This window comes from Musca domestica, unplaced genomic scaffold, assembly GCF_030504385.1.
Source record: "Musca domestica strain aabys unplaced genomic scaffold, Musca_domestica.polishedcontigs.V.1.1 46, whole genome shotgun sequence".
Taxonomy (NCBI): Eukaryota; Metazoa; Arthropoda; class Insecta; order Diptera; family Muscidae; genus Musca; species Musca domestica.
In genome coordinates, this window is record NW_026712336.1 from 7624820 (window position 1) to 7641070 (window position 16251).

At 35.4% G+C, this 16251-nt stretch overlaps 1 non-coding gene across 1 annotated transcript; it reads right to left on the reverse strand.

The window, feature by feature from the left end:
- Positions 1-14983: 14983 nt before the first annotated feature.
- On the reverse strand, positions 14984-15056 carry TRNAK-UUU (transfer RNA lysine (anticodon UUU)). The gene has a single exon. It is a non-coding gene; the product is annotated as a tRNA-Lys (tRNA).
- Between the last annotated feature and the right edge of the window lie 1195 nt (positions 15057-16251).

Sequence of the window (16251 nt, forward strand, 5' to 3'; positions counted from 1 at the left end):
CTCACGAAATTAATAATGTAGGTGGGGTTAAGGTGAGAATAGAACCCTATTGTTTTTGGAGATGATCGCAAATATTTACGGGTTGAAACGAACCAAAAACAGAAAAATTTCCTGATTTTGCATCTGCTCTAAAACTCGCAATTACAGACCAATCGACGTGGAATTAAGCGTGGGACTAGAGTTTACTTTTAAAAAACCGCTGCACCGATTTTGACAATTCTCACCAAATCGGAATGGCCTCTTGCCAGAAAAGGATAAAATCTAAGAAAATCGCGCAAAAATATCCAAATAAAAAAGTGAATATTTTTTGTCAAAAATTTTATCGCATGCGTTCTTTTCATATTTAACTCACAATTTTTATTTGTACATTTTTTAATATAAAAAGCCCTGCAACACCACGATTCTAAAAAAAATTAGCAAGCAGCTAGGGTTAGGGTCATAATAGAAGCCTATTGTTTTGAAGATTTATATTAAGGGGTTCAAATGGACCAAAAAATTCCAGATTTTGCAGTGGCTTTAGAGGTCACAATTAAAAACCTCTCGACACAAATTTGAAGGGAGATTTGAGGACAGGGCAGAAATCTAGCATTTTAGAATTTGTTTTTTATGTAAAATTGTTTTAAGTACCAATCAGCAGGACAGAGACAACAAGATTTGTACAGGACGGTATGGCATTATTTCAAAAAAAAAAAAAAAAAAAAAATATTTAAAAATGGGCTTGGACCTCAGTGTTGTAGGGTATCACATGTTTAATTGAAAAATTGGTCTGGAAATTCAAACCCATTTGGAGTTTTGCTCTTCTGATGTAATACTTACACCTTCACTATGAATTTATCACTGCCCAAGTCAATTTAGTTGGGAACGCGGATTTGAGAGGACCGTTATATGAAGGCTACACGAAACATACTCCTATAATGAATATATCTTTAGGGTGTTTTTATAACCTCAGCCATATGATATACACCCTCTATTATTTGATACGGTCAAATCGTGTTTCATCGAAATAACGATTTTAGACCCTAGTTATCTTTGGACCAAATCCGTTTCAGGACATTTGGAGTCGACCTAGGGATGTTCATCGGTCTCTCTGTCTGCTGTTATTTCTAAACCAATCTTCCGACAGCTGTTAAAATTATTCCAGTGACAGCTCATTATATTGTTTACAAGCCTACAAAAGCATTTTGGTGAGAATTTTTATAGAAAAAAAGTTCGTGATGGAAATCAAGCATGGCAGCGTGATTTCTTTATATTTGGCTGGAAAACCACAAGTGGCTATCGTTAGAGTACTCCAGCATTGGAATATGAATAAATCTTTTGTGTCTCGTACCATCGCTCGTTATCCTGATACTGGTAGTGTAGCCCGACGTCAAGGAAGTGGACGGAAGAAAACAGCGACATCAGCAGAAATGATTCGAAAAGTAAAGAAGCGATTTGATCGAAACCCGCGTCGCAGTGGCCGAAAAATGGCTCGTTAGCTGAACATTTCGCAATATTCCATTCGGAAAATATTGAAAAATGAGCTCGGGGTTACGCCACTGAAATTTCAAAAAAAGTACAAGAACTTACACCGCAACAGAATGAAAATAGACTCAAAAGAGCTAAGGAGTTGCTTCGCTTGGTCGAATGTGGTGAACTTCCGAATTTGGTTTTCTCCGATGAGAAAACATTTGTTGTCCAGCAGTTTGTAAACAAATAAAATGATCGTGTTTACTTGCCAAAGAGGTCAGCTGAAATGGCGCTCCTTCGGTTGGCCATCAGAACTCAAGCGCCGGCCATGGTGATGGTGTGGGACGTCATAACAGCCGATGGTCGCTCTCCGCTCGTATTAATCGACCGTGGCATCAGAATAAATCACAAATATTATCGCGAAATTATTCTGGATGGTGTATTAAAGCCTTGGGCACGCAAACATTTTGGCCGCAGACCTTGGACATTCCAACAGGACTCAGCACCATCGCATTCAGCACGCGCCACCCAAGAGTGGTTACAAAATGAGATTCCTCGCTTCATTTCCAGAACACAATGACCACAAAATCTCCGGATACCAATCCGTCGGACTATTGTGTCTGGAGTGTTTTGGAAAACAAGGTTGGCACTAAAAAGTACCAAGGTCTAGATCACCTCAAGCAAGCGCTTCACCGGTAATGGGCCAAAATACTGCAGAGCAACATTCGGGCAGCATGTGACGCAGCATTGGCCATTTAAAGGCTATTATTTGTGCCAAAGGTTGCCAATTCGAACAAATCTAAACATATTCCGAAATTTGATGCTATTTGCCACATTTTTTTGCCTTCTTTCAATGAAATTTAAAAAATTGTAAAAATTATGGCGTTTGACTTTGTTGCCGTTTTTTTATCTCGCCCTGTATATGGGAGTTATAAACTACTTCTCAACAGATTTTCACCAAATTTAAAGTATGTTCTTCTGAGCTGAATTCAGCCGAACTTTCAAAAATCCATCCGATTTGGGCTGATATTTGCCATTTGGTCCACAATAAACCTGAATTCGGATAAAGATATATTATATCTTTAATCCGATTTCAGATGTAATGTGCAAATAATGACTAATATCAACCCAAATGGAGTGAATTTCGGAATTTGTGTTTCCACTTGGTGGAACTCGGCTCCGATATATTTTTTTTAATATAATCTTTCTCGAAGTGATATTATGCACTCTATAGTAATGTTATTTGGTATAATAGGTAAAAATGTCTCCGTCCAATTTAGTGAAAATCGATTCATTGATTGGTTTCGATCCTCTGAAACCAAATTATAACTGCTCTAAAACCAAATGTTGATAGGTGGTAGGGTCTATTTCAAATAAATAATTTTTTTACCGAATATCACGGAGTGCTTTTATATGTGAGCTATGTGTCGACTGTTTTAAGTAGAAACAAGTAAGCAAAGGCTATAGTCGGGCGGGGCCGACCATGTGATACCCCACAACACTACAATATGTTAGAAGCCCCCTTATGTCCTAATCCATTTTGGAATATTTCGCTTTTGAAATTATGTCATGGGCAGTGCTCCGTTTTGACTAGGGACATTTTCCCAATATTTATGCACTCCATCATGCTGTTAGTTGTTGCGGTCCATTTTACAGCTACATATACCAATGGTTATCCAAAATGCTAGAATTCTTCATAAACAAGCCAGAAGTTCACCTTTTGTGTATTTCGGATATCGTCTGTAAGTAATGTTGGTATTTTTACACACAAAATTTGTCGAAATCGGTCTAGCCATTCTTGAGATATAAGCATTCTAGCTAACATCCTCTTCCTTTCTATATTTACATGGGATATATTTCGCTATATAAATCCGATATATTTACTATCGACATCTACGTAATGGTCAGAGTTGACCTGTTCGTCTATTTGTGATTTCGCCGGGATTAAAAGTATTCGCGGTTTAATAGAAAATTTGACTTTTATATAACACAAATGTTATGGTCTATTTCACCCACTAAATATTACCAGATGACCATCAAAATTGGAAGTCTCCTATGTGGGAAACCAATATTTCGTGGTGTTACATAATTTTTGGCCCAATCAAACTTATAATACCCTCAACACATAGTGTTGTCGGGTATAAACATGACCGAAATGTAAGGTATCACCTCAATTGTTCAGAACTTGGCAAAATGTTTAAAAATCCAAAAATCTGGTGATTATATACCACTAACAACCTAAAATGTACAATTGCAGTTAAAATAGTAGGAAATTGTATTTGAAAACATCAAAGTACTGAAAATCGGGAGGTATAGTAATTACATGGGGTCTATATGGAAATGTAAATCGAACTGACCGATAGCGTGCCAAATGTTGACTCAGAGTTCAGAGCTCAATACAAAATAATGTGGTCTGTCTCTTGCTCTCTTTCCCTCTCTCTTGACTTCAACAAACAGACGGATTCGGTTTCGATGTACAATATTATGTTAATTAAAAATTTATGAATTTTACACAGTCTTCGATATCACAAATTTAATATATCCTCGATTTATTCTGAAGGGTATAACAATTGGCCAAAACTTTGATGGCAATATCAGAAGTTCTTTAGAAATCTCTGACTTTGCAAATTACAAAACAAGCAGACCTTTACTACGACCTGAGACGTTTTACACCAAACATTGATTAATCGAAAATCGATCTACCTATACCTTTCTAGGTCCATCTTGACGCCTCTGGCCCCCGTTGCCCCCTCCGGCCAAATTAACAAATTACTGTCAAATTTGTTTTGTCTCACACATCTACAACAAATATCGAAAATTGCATATTCCATTTTATTCCTGGAAAAAAATTCCATGTTAAACGGAAAGGGTTAACAATTCCATTTCTTTAGATTGTCTTTTTTCGTAATACCGTTCATCACACACGCTCCCCCACCCCTACCCTATAATAAAAGTGTTTACAAAACAGAACAAAACGAGGCGAACTTCTTCCAGGAGTTCAAGAGATGAATGGAGAAAAACCAACAAATCTTTTTACACAATATTCAAGCAATTGTTAACATTGAGACCCTTTCCGAACATGAATTCTTTTGCTTCAACTTCTTCTTCTTTTTCCACTTTTCCAAAGTGTATTTGAGTTGAAAATAAATGAACCGAAAATCTACTAAAAACAAACACAAAATTCAATTGCTCTGGAAACGATAGAGGGCGAGAGAGACGTATCCAGTGAAAGAAAAAGCATTAGATTGCAGAGGAAAAAAAATCGCCCAGAACAGTGGATCAACAGTGCCGAGATATGGGACCATCAACACACTATATCGAAAGGATGTGATAAATTTTTGTAGTTGTTGTATGTCTTCTCTCTTTTTCGTTGAATGAAAATGGAAAATTGTAAAAATATTGCCAACACTTTATTATGGCGATTATCTGAATGAAAATGAATGGGAGTTTGGGGGAGGGGGAGGCTGTTTGGAAAAAAAAGGGTTTGGGTTGTCTCCGTCTCAGTCATGGGGGTTAGGTTGGTCAAAACGATTTGTTCCACTGTTAGTTTTAGTTTTATTTTTGCAAAAATTTTTGCAAAAGAAAATAAAGTAACCTTTTTGTCCTGTTACTTGAGCTTGTCCTCAATATCGATAGAAGATGATACTGTGCATGTGTAACTGTGGGTGTGTGTGTGTTGGCAAGATTTATTCTTAACATGTGGCTGTGTTTGTATAAAATCTCTGGGGTTTTTCATTCGATTTTCTTTACTTTTAATATAATTTTCTTTTTGAGCTCCTCCTCTAAGCAACCAAACGAAATCATCGAACCCAACCACTCACTCACTCGCTCTTAAAACCAAATTCATTTGAAATTGTAAATAGTAACAGACAATTGCTGAAGCCCCCAACAACCATTACCCTGAATAGTGAGTAGTGGTGCATAAAGTCTTGATTTCTGGGGAAATGTAGCTGTGTTTTTTTTTTCTTTCGTATTTTTGATGAAGAAATCTTTTGTTTGAGTTTTCTATAAAAAATAAAGAAATACAGCCAGCACTAAAGAAATTTGCAAATATCTTTGGGAAAGAAATAAAGAAATCATGGCACTGCTGTTGGCTATCCCATCAAAAATGAGATCCAGTTTACATTTTATTAATCGTTTGGGAACAACTCAAATGTTCAACAAGCTGTATCTTATGATTATGAGATGGCGACAAGAGAAAGGAAAGGAGAAAAAGAAGAGTAAGAAAACGAAAAGAAAAAATCGGAATCAAGTTGATAGTGACGCACACAATTGAAGCCTTCAAGATATTGTTAAGGCAAAGCTGTTTTGGGGACTTGGCAGGTCTGGGAGTGAGGCTTGATTTTTGTTGGGCGCCATTAGGGATTGAAAAAGGATATTTATAAAAAGAATAAATTATGCAATTGAATTTAATAGACACAAAGAAATATGGGTCATTTGTAGTTGAAAATTTCACATTCAAAGTATTTTGTGGTTTTTTCTTTAAAGTATTTCAAATACTTGGTTTTGAAATGATTTAATATACATTTCATTTGGAAGTACTTATGTGGATACGACATTAATTATAAGTACCTGAAAATAATAAATAATAGTAAGTGATTAGAATTGACTTAAATATTTTTTTTTAAATAAAATTTTTTTGGAATATTTTTTTTAATAAATTTAAAATTGGTTACGAAAAAAATTATTTAAAAAAAAATAAACAAGTTAAAATGCAGTTGGAACGAATTTGGAAGTAAAATCCTGAAAAAATTTTGTTAAAATTTTAAAAATACCGAATTTTGCCGTTATATTGATGCCTATACTACGTGGACCCACACAGGCATTATTTGTCATAAGTCATAACCAAATTCAAATTAAAATAAAATCATCAAAATATAGAATATAGAGAGGTACCGTTATATGGGGTCTATACGTGGACCTGCACAGACAATTTTCTGCCTTAGGCTGTAGTATCCATTGCGAACCTCAAATACCAAATTTTGAACAATTCCGATTAATAATGTCGCTAAAATCATCAAAATACCAAATATCGGGAGGTACCGTTATATGGGGGCTATACGAACGCGTAGACCTGCACAGACAATTTTCTGTCTTAGGCTGCAGTATCCATTGCGAACTTCAAATACCAAATTTAAAACAATTCCGATTAATAATGTCGCTAAAATCATCAAAATACCAAATATCGGGAGCTACCGCTATATGGGGGCTATATGAAAACGTGGACCTACATGGCCTATTTACAAATAATCTGCCTACTGTAAAAATAAACATGTGTGCAAAATTTTAGCCTTTTATCTCAATTCGTTCGAAAGATAGCGTGATTACAACAGACAGACAGACGGACAGACAGACGTACATCGACTTAGAATTTTACGCTGATCAAGAATATATACTTTGTTGGGTCTGACATGAGTATTTCGAGGAGTTACAAACGGAATGACAAAGTTAATATACCCTCCATAGTATGGTGGAGGGTATAAAAACGAGTTTTTTACCCTTCACTATATTTAGTATGGAAGGTATGTTAAGTTCGTCATTCCGTTTGTAACTCATCAAAATAATAATTTTTGACCCAATACTTTGACCCTTATACTTTATATATATTGTTGATCAGCGTAAAATTCTTAGACTATTTGCCCTGTCCGTCCGTCCGTCCGTCTATTGTAAACACGCTAGAGTTAAAACGACTTATGATAGGAAGCTGAAATTTAGTACAAATCTGTATTTTTCCTGCAAGTAGGTCAAGTTCGAAGATGGGTCCAAGATATCGTATAGCCCCCATATGACAGTACCTCCCGATATTCGGTATTAAAATGATTTTAGTCACACTTTTCATTGGAATTGTTCTACAAAAGAAGTTCTTTATATAACTTTACCTTGAGATTACTTTCCCATGCAAAGGGAATTGTCTATATAGGCCCACGTTATGGTATATCCCCCATAAAACGATAACCCCAGATATTCGGTATTTTGATGATTGTAGCCGAGTTTTTTAATGAAATTGTCTGAAAATCCATAAAAAAGAGTTCCTTCTGGAAAAGTATTGGTCTTCCATCTGGAAGCGTATTGTTCACTATATCGTATATCCCCCATATAATGGCACCCCCCGATATTCGGCATTTAGATGATTTCCGCCATATTTTTCAACGGAATTGTCTAAAAATCCACCCAAGGAGCTCTTTCTGAGTACTTTACCCCGGGAAGAGAATTTTCTACATGGGTTAACGTTTTAGTATAGCCACCATATATCGTTACCTCCCGATATTCGGTATTTATTTATCGGAATTGTTTCAAATTTCGCATTTGATGTTCGTACTGAGTACTACAACCTATGACCGAAAATTGGTCTACGTCTCCGAATAGCTCCTATGCAACGGGTTTCATTTCAGTGGTTTTTTTTTTTCGGTGGAATTTGTTTTGAAACTTTACGCCGAACTTAGCTGCTTTTTTTACCTTCAGCCATAAGGCTACGGAGGGTATATATCATTTAATACGGCCAACAATGTGCCTTATAGAAATTACTGTTTTACTGGTATCTTTGGACTAAATCCATTTCAGGACATCGTTTCCATTTCAGGACATCATTTCAACAGCGCACAATGACCACCAAAATCTCCGGATACCAATCCGTTGGATTATTGTGTCTGGAATATTTTGGAAAGTAAGGTGGCACTAAAAAATACCAAAGTGTCGATCATCTCAAGCAAGCGCCGGGAATCGGCCAAAATACCGCAGAGCAACATCCGGGCAGCGTGTGACTGTTTCAGTGGCCGTTTGAAGGCCGTCATTCTTGCTAAAGTGACCAATTCGAACAAATCTAAACTTATTCTAAAATTTGATGCTATTTCCGATATTTTTTGCTTTCGTTCAATAAAATTGAGAAAAAATTTAAAAATTATGGAGTTTGACTTTATTGCAGTTTTTTATCTCACCCTATATATCTGCATAGACCCCATATAACGGAACTTTCATATTTTTTGGAATTTTGAGTATATGCGATTTGGCCTTTAAAAGGTTTAACGAGGTGGATGGTATAAAAAATGCGACTCAGGCGAACTTATCCTCAGTTTGTAGATAGTAAATTATTTATTTTGGAATTCCACGATAGATTGTTCATTTATATGGGCATACGTCCACAATGACTCGTCATTACTTAAGAAAAAATTTAATTTCATATTTATTTTTTTAAATTCTTCCATTTCCAACAACAAACCGTTCACCACTTACATTAGTGATACCATAAGTCCATGCATACTTATTATACAAGCGTATTTTCTCAAGTTCATTCATTCATTCCTCCATTCATTGCCGTTTGCTCTTCTCATTTTTCCCCATTTAGTATTTAATGGTATTTTAATTTCTTTCTTACTCGGTATATCAATTACTTTAATTGTTCGGCATTCCTTCACTTCATTTTCTTGACTTAACTTATGATTTCCTTGCACAGCTAAAGAATGCGAACAGAACTTTCACTGCGAAAATTTGTGCGAAAGAAGTGGACGAAGAAGAAAGAAATCACTTAAAAAAAAAAACCTCCTGATCTGAAGGACATTGATGGAAAATGTGAATAAAATCATTGATGCATAAATCGTGATACTGAACTGAAGATTATTGCAATTCAATTATAGGTTGACATAGTTAACGAGCGAGTTAAGTGATAGTTAACAAAAAAACGAAAAAAAAAATATTAAAGCAAAGGAAATGGCGAAGAAACAACGGCTTTTAAAGTTCAGAAGAAAATGGGTGTGTGTTAATGAAGAGCGATATTAACTGAAGGGGGGCGTTTATTTATGAAAATAATAAATGGATATTACTTGTAATTGCAATTAAAAAGACGGAGAAGAAAAATTGGAAATTGTGTGAAATTCTGTGTTAATTTAATGGATTTTATTATGCGATATGTTAAAAGTGTGTCAAACTTTTAGATTTTTTTTCTCGTGGTGGAAGTTATTGGAAGGTAAAGTTTTAAAAAGCCGGTAGAATCCTGGAAGCTTAGGTTATGTAAGAAAATGTTTCTAGTTAGTGAGGAAATTTTGCAAAATGTTATTAAGATAAAATGGGTTAATTAGGAACATTTTTGCACCAATAGCTACTTAATAAACCGCCTACCTAACCCTTTTTTTTTAAATGGACATGCTAAAGAGGACCACCAGGTCCAATAAGTAAGTTCAAAAAACGCAGTCGCTCTATTTTTACAACACAGGAGTTGAATTTGTATTTAATTTCACTACACTTGTCTTTATATCCTCCACCATACTATGGAATTTGTAAATTTGTAATACCGTTTGCAACACCTCGAAATATGCATGGGATACCCAAAAAAACGATGCCCGTCGGTCTCTCTGTTGAAGTCACGATAGGGTTCACATTATTTAATCTTGAATTTAGCACAAAGGTTTACAGGCTGATTGGTATTGAAATCATAAAACGGTTCTTCCAGACTTTCGATATTACGAAGTTATCAGCCACAATTTCCAACCAAATCAGCTGAAACTTTTTTCCTTCGAAAAAACACCGCTCTATGTCCACCGATTGGTATAGCCTCCATATAACGGTACCTCCCGATTTTTATAGCCTCAACCACACATAGTATGGAGGGTATATAAAGTTCGTCATTTCGTTTTTAACTCATCGAAATAATAATTTTACACCCAACAAAGTATATATATTCCTGATTAGCGTAAAATTCTAAGACTATTTAGCCCTGTCCGTCCGTCCGTCTGTTGTAATAACGCTAGAGTCAAATCGAATTAAGATAGGAAGCTAAAATTTTGCACAGATCTGTCTTTTGTCTGAAGGCAGGTCAAGTTCGAAGATGGGCTATTCGGTCCACCATATCATATAGGCCTCATATAACGGTACCTCCGATATTTGGTATTCTTATGATTTTAGCCACATTTTTCAATTGCATTGTCTGAAATTCCACACAAGGAGTTCCTTGCGAATACTTTACCCCCTGAAAGAGAATTGTCTATATAGGTCCACGATATCGTATATCCCCCATATAACGGCACCATCCGATATTCGGTATTTTGATGATCCATACAAGGAGTTTCTGAAAATTCACACAAGAAGTTCCTTGTGAATACTTTATCCCTTGGAAGAGAATTATCTTTATGTATAGGTCTACGATATCGTATAGCCCCCATACAACGGTACCCCCCGATATTCTGTATTTGGATGATTTTAGCCACATTTTCAACGGAATTTTCTGACATTTTACACAAGGAGTTGTTTGTGAGTACTTTACCCCCAGACATAGATTTGTCTACATAGGTCCACAATATCGTATATCCCCCTAATATATCGGCACCTTCCGATATTCGGCATTTTTAAGATTTTAATAGAATATTTAATGGATTTTTTTTTTGAAAATATCCTTACTCGTTCCAAATGGTGGAGGGTATTCAATGTTCGGCCCGGCCGAACTTTGCTTTTTTTCTTGTTGATGTTTTAAAGTTTTTTGACACAAATTCCAACTAAATTAGCTGAAATTTGACAATCAGGATTCGCGGTAGGTATGAAAGAAAGGTTTGATTCAGGTCCACTACCCACCCATAGAATCCTTCCCCCGAGGGAAGGAGGGATTTGTCACGATTTCGGCAAACATTTTTCAACAGATTTTGTAGTAATTTATCGTTTTGGATTGTAAATACTATATTTACCTTCCTGCAAAGAATTGTAAATAAATATTCACTCTTTGCTATATCTCTCACATTTGCGGTATTTTAAAGGTTAAAGTGGCATTTTGAACGATAGTAACGCTGAAATAATGCTCAATTTGGGTCCAGCAACCTCAGTATCCCATATAATTTGTGTTTTTAGTTTTTTTTTAATGAATGTAATTTTTTTGAGTTCGTTCTGAGTAGTAGACTGTCTGGCAAAGATGTTCGTCATTTTCAAAGGTAACGGTAATCATAATGGAGGATATTTTGAAACGGCTAATAAACGGTTAAGCCAAGTCCAACTAATCACAGAATTTGCTTGATAGACTTCTGGGTCACTTTAATGTGGTATACAGTTTTAGAAGATCCACCTTGGGAAGGATAGTATATTAAATTTGTCATTCCGTTTGTAACACCTCTAAATATTCGTCATAGAGTACATATATTCATGATCAACATAAAATTCTATGTCGATTTGAAGATGTCCGTCTGTCTGACTGTCGAAATTGGATTGGAATGAGAGGTGCCCTCGTTAAATTTGGTGGAAATTCATTCATAGTGGGTTATTAATTCACTATCATGCCTGATGAGTATGTGTGGCGGTTTCTACAATGGCAATGGGCGCCTTGACTAAGGATGGTCGTATAAGTCAATCTATGCCTAAGTTCAATAATGAGAAGATTCGTTTTAATCGTAGTTTCGCACCATTTGCCAATTTAACATCACCGCCTCCGGTTTCATGTGAGGAGTCCAAGAATATACTTCAACATATGATGCGACCACCATCATCTGAGGCTTGTGCAAGAGCTGCTAAGCATTTTGATCGAGCTCGAAATGCCTTGAAGTCTATACAAAATCCAGAGCAAGAGATACTCGATATGCTGAATTTGCTAGCTAAAGGCCATCAAAAGGACACCAAACGTCAGCCGGAAGTCGACTTTTCGAAACATCGTCATTTTCCCATAATCAAATTGAATTAATCATCAATAATGAAATTATGAACAGACATGATCTGTATTGCAAAATAAACTACTAAATGACTAAAAAACAAGTAAAAAAGCTGTAAGTTCGACCGGACCGAATTTTGAATACGCTCCACCATTTGGAACGAATTTGGCAATTCTCAAAAACAATAAAATCCGTTAAAAATTCTGTTAAAATCTTAAAAATACCGAATGTAGCTATTATATTAGGGTCTATATATTTGTCATAAGCTATTAAAATATTCAAATACGAAACTTAAAAAAAATCGGTTATAATGTCGATACAATCAAAATACCGAATATCGGGAGGTACCGTTATGTGGGGCTATACGAAGACGTGGACCTGCACAGACAATTTTCTGTCATAGACTGTAGTATTCATTACGAACTTCAAATACTAAATTTGAAATAGTTCCGGTAAATAATGTCTCTAAAATCATCAAAATACGCAATATCGGGATGTACCGTTATATGGGGGTTATACAAAGACGTGGACCTACATGGCCCATTTTTATACCCTACACCACAAGGTGGTCAGGGTATTATGTCTTTGTGCATTTGTTTGTAACAGGTAAAAGGAAACGAGATAGACCCATAGTTCCTTTTGATGATCTGCATAGAATCACTTTCTGAGTTGATTTATGCATGTCAGTCCGTCTGTCCGTCCGTCCGTCCGTCTGTCCATGTATTCTTGTGAACAAAATGCAGGTCGCATTTATTATCCGATTGAGATGAAATTTTGCAAACAACATTTGTTTGGCCCAAGGACGAACCCTATTGAAATTGGAGATAATCGGATAAGATAAAAAGATAAAATTTAGATATAGCTCCAATATATATCTTCGTCCGATTTGCCTTTTATTGTGCACCAAACGTGTAATATCAGCCCGAATAGTATGGAATTTTGCACATACAACCAAATTAGGCCTTAAAATAAGTATGCCAAATTTTATCGAAATCGGTTCAGATATAGCTATAGCTCCCATATATATTGTTCATCCGATTTGTTATTTTTGTCCTCCGCAGCCGTAATATGCACTCTGTAACAACAATATTTGGAGTAATATATCAAATGCAGCTCAGAAATACCTTTGCTAAATTTTATCGAGATCGGTTCAGATTTGGATATAGCTCTCATATATAACTTCGTCCGATTTACTTTTTATTGTGCACCAAACGTCTAATATTTGTCCAAATGGGATGGAATTTGGCACATACGACCGAATTTTGTCTAGAAGGTAGTATGCCAAATTTGGTGAAGATCGGTTCAGATATAGTTATAGCTCCCATATACATTGTTCTTCCGATTTATTGTATTTGTTACCCACAGCCGTAATGCGCACTCCGTAACAACGATATTCAGGGAAATATATCAAACAGCTCAGAAATATCTTTGCCAAAATTTATCGAGATCGGTTCAGATTTGGATATAGCTCCCATATATATCTTTATCCGATTTCAAATTAATTCTGCACCAAATGGGCAATACAAGTCCGAATTTAAAAGATACAAATGCTTCGGCATATTTAGTCCTTTGAATTTTAAATTATAATTATAATCATAGCGTGTATGATTGAATTCTCCCATAAAAACTTTTAATTATTAAGTGGAGCTCAACTAAATTAGCAAAGTGGTGTAGGGTATCATAAAATCGGCCCCGCCCGACTTTAGGACTTTTTTTACCGGTCTGTTCTATGTCCTGGAGACATAATACACATTTGAGAGCTAGAGTGATTTCCACAGACGGACAAATATTACTATATCGACATAGAATTTTATGCTGATCAAGAATATATATACTTTGTGGGGTCTAAAATGTATATTTCTAGGTGTTACAGACGGAATGACAAACTTAATATACCCTCCATTCTATGGTGGAGGGTATAAAAAAGGAACGATTGAGCAGAAAGAAACATTGAACCTAATTGAACTAGATAAACGCATAGTTCCCCTTGAGAAAAGGGACAAGTAAGATCGATCCGTTCAGTTAAGTAGATTATCCAACTCTACTTTGTTGGCTGTCTCAGTCATCTCCTTTTATTGTTTCTTAAATATTTTTCTGAACCTTCTCTTGGCATTCGATATTATAATTTTTTCACTAATAATGTAATCAATACCATTGTATAATTATGGTCTAATTATTCCAAAATTAGTTGCTTCAGGTAAGTAATTATTATTCCAGCTACATCAATGGACCTATGGACAGTTCCCCTTTTTCCAAGAACGATTTAGTGTCCCGTGTTACAACATCTCCTGAAAAATACCCCATAATTAGATTTACCTTCATTAGATTAAAAAAAAATATATATATATTTATTTTTTATTTTCAGGGATTTCAAACCATTCATTTGTTACGGTTGTTGTTCTCTTTCCCTTTTATTTTCATTTGCCCTTTGTTAATATCGTGTTTACTTCTGCAACACGACATCTTAAACAATAAATTTTAATAAAAGTTTTTTTTTTGTTTTTCTCATTTTATTTCGGAATACTTTTTAAGGTGGATAACTGCAACGGCTGCTGCTGCTGCTTCTGTTCCTGTCTGGTTTGTTATGCTTTCTTGCGGCCTTAATGGAAGTCATTATTTTCAATTAGCAAAAGTTTTGCGGATTTAAAATGAATTTTCTTTTCTCCGGCCACACAAGGAACGGAGAAGAAAGAAAATGCGGAAAACAGAATGAACTATTAAATAAAACGCCCAGACGAATTAAAGTAAAGAGCGAAGTGTATTTAATCGAAGAAAATAGAAAAAAAAACAAATGTTTTGTAATTTGAGGGAAAAGATTACATTTTTCGGGAAAATTCATTGAAGTTTCAATTTTTTAATAATTAAAAAAAAATATTTAAAAAAAAGCAAAAGGTTTCTTCACTTCCAACGTGTTATGAAAACGCCCGAGCAGGGACTTGAACCCTGGACCCTTGGATTAAAAGTCCAATGCTCTACCGACTGAGCTACCCGGGCTCCTGCTCATTGCCCATCTACATGAGCATATGAACAGCGTAAAACCGCGCACAGGCAGCTACACACACATCCTCGCGTGCACTACAAAACAACACATGTTGTTGAAATTCCAAAAATAGAATTTTAAGGGAAATTTTGAAATTCTAAAAATAAAATTTCTGTTCCGAATTTTTTGATGTGCATTGAGTAGTTATAAACAAAAAAGGACACATTGTCTTCCGATGGAGATTCCAATTTAAAAACACGTGTTGTGTGTTTGACTATTGCCATAAAAAATATTGAAACATTGAATTCTAAAATTAGAATTTCTGTTTCGATGTGTATGGATGTGAATTGAGCAGTTATAAATAGAAAAAAGGACACATGGTCTTCTAATAGTAATTTCTATTCCTAAATGGATAAAAGAAGGTATGGTAAATAGTTCGTATCGGAGAGTAAATGAGAGAGAATGGATAAATTACAATGTGGGAAAAATTTGATTTTTTCAATAATTACAATTCATTAGATTTTCAAATTAGAACTTAAAATAGAAGACACGTGTATCGGTATTATTGTCTTTGGACATTTGTTTGTAACATGGAGAACGAAGCGAGATAGACCCATAGTTACTTTTGAAGGTCTTCATAGAATCACTTTCTGAGACTATTTATCCATGTCATGTTCTCTGACCGTCCGACTTTCTTTCCATGTATTTTTGTGTTTTGTTCACATTTATTATCCGATTGAGATAAAATTTTTCAAACAATATTTGTTTAGCCCAATTTGACGAAAATCGGATAAAAATTTAGATATAGCTCCCATATACAGGGTGAGCTAAAAAACTGCAACAAAGTCAAACGCAATAATTTCTACGTTTTTTTTTTTTAATTTCATTGCATGAAAGCAAAAAATGTCGGAAATAGCATCAAATTTTAGAAAAATTTTAGATATGTTCGAATTGGTCACATTTGACACGAATTATGGCCTTCAAACGGCCAATGAAACCGTCACACGCTGCCCGAATGTTGCTCCGCGGTATTTTCGCCTATTCCAGGCGAAGCGCTTGTTTGAGGTAATCGACACTTTGGTATTTTTTAGTGCCAACCTTGCTTTCCAAAATACTCCAGACACAATAGTCACAACGGATTGGAATCCGGAGATTTTGGTGACCATTGTGTGCTGGAAATGAAGCGAGGAACCTCAGTTTGTAACCATT